The sequence below is a fragment of the Penaeus monodon genome, chromosome 34 (genome assembly GCF_015228065.2).
Source record: "Penaeus monodon isolate SGIC_2016 chromosome 34, NSTDA_Pmon_1, whole genome shotgun sequence".
In the NCBI taxonomy this organism is placed as follows: domain Eukaryota; kingdom Metazoa; phylum Arthropoda; class Malacostraca; order Decapoda; family Penaeidae; genus Penaeus; species Penaeus monodon.
The window spans coordinates 31,297,757-31,299,313 of record NC_051419.1 but is presented as its reverse complement, the minus strand read 5'-3'; the positions used below and the strand labels follow the sequence as shown (position 1 = coordinate 31,299,313).

At 34.8% G+C, this 1,557-nt stretch overlaps 1 protein-coding gene across 1 annotated transcript in view; it reads left to right on the top strand.

Moving 5' to 3' along the window:
- Nucleotides 1-994, top strand: part of LOC119594720 (RNA-binding protein 39-like) — a gene marked incomplete in the record, with an annotated part of 10,596 nt that extends 9,602 nt beyond the window's left edge. Inside the window, 1 exon segment of the mRNA XM_037943780.1 lies at nucleotides 1-994.
- Nucleotides 995-1,557: the final 563 nt, after the last annotated feature.

Here is a 1,557-nt window from a genome sequence, read left to right as displayed (position 1 = left end):
GTAACTGCTGATGACACAAGTGGCAGAAGGAAACATCTGTTCATACAGTTTTCAGCTAGACAAGGAATATGTATTTGTTTGCAATGCAAATTATGATACGTTGAGTTTCACCTTCACTTTTTTATTTAGAATTTGTTATTTTTTTTTAAGCACCCCTCTTCCTTTTTTTAAGTGTTCATTTCCTTAAATTTTAGACTTCTTGATATCCAGATCCATTTTTGTTGACATATATGGATATGTGAAGTTTACTGATACAGTCACACGTGTATATTTGATACCGATGATGTGTTTTGGTGGCGAGTTTCAGAAGTGTGCATGAATGGTTCTCCAGCAAGGTAACCATTTCTCACCTTTTGGGTCTGATGGAATAAAGAATAGTATGTTGAGCATAACCTTCATGTACGGCGTTTGTGATAGTGGACTTTCAGATAGTTGATCGTTTTTTTCTTCTTTTTTTCACGAAATATGTTGGATGAGGTCTTTTTCTTCCTTGCAGCCAGTATTTTGTTTTAAGACTTAGGTATCCTGTATAGATATATCAATTTGTAAAATTGATTAGGCTTTTCAGGTTCATTGTGATTTCTTTGATTTTGTAAAGATATTTGACTCCTGAAAACTGAAACGATGACCCATTCCTTTTTACTCTAGAAGAGATCCTGGGACTCCTCCTCGAACCTTGCGATTGCAGGGCAGGAGAAATCTTTGTAGAAAATACCTTGAGGTGGTTATTCAGATTGTGAGACCTGTCATTAACTGTGCTATAAATATTACAGATCATTAGTCAGAATGTTGAAGGATTTGATTGTATAATATTTTTTCAAGCAAAATATATCCTGTGGATTGATGGGAGATTTGATTGTGATTGGGCTTAATACACATTTGGTGTGAATGATGTGACCTTGTGAGGAGTGTAAATATATGTATAAATGGGTACATGTGGATCCCTGCACTCCATTCATTTTGTGCTTGTATAAATAAACATTCATAACCAGACCATCACTGCTTTTCTTGACCTTGTGTATTTAATTGGAAATGTGTTGGGAACTTTTATTGTGGATAATGCTGTTCTGGCCATTGAGTCTTCGGGATTTTGGTGATACTGTACCTGTTCCATGTAAATGCTCTTTAATAAAGCAGCAGATAATTTCAAGAGAAAATCATCCTTCCCACTCTTCTTCATAGTGTGCAACAGTTCAAAATCCCTCTTCTTGATATTCATTTTTTCATTGAAGCTGTTGCTGATTACCAATTTTTGCTTTCCTGATCTCTTAATGGTTCATTCCTCCTCTACCAAACTTTCCAAGCTTTTAGCCATCTCATTACATGTCTCACAGATTGCAATGGGTTTTAAAGCTTTTATCAGCTTTCTCTGTATCCTTTCTCTTGTGTGTATTTTGTTTTTGGAAATGGTTTTCAGTATCATGTTTTTGCTGTTGGCTGTCTTGTTACTTTCAAAATAAAGATAAGTTCCAAGTCTAGATACATAAGTCGGTACCACAGAATTTTTAAAAAATCCCATTTTTATTGATTTTAGTCTGTCTGTCTGGAAGAAAATAT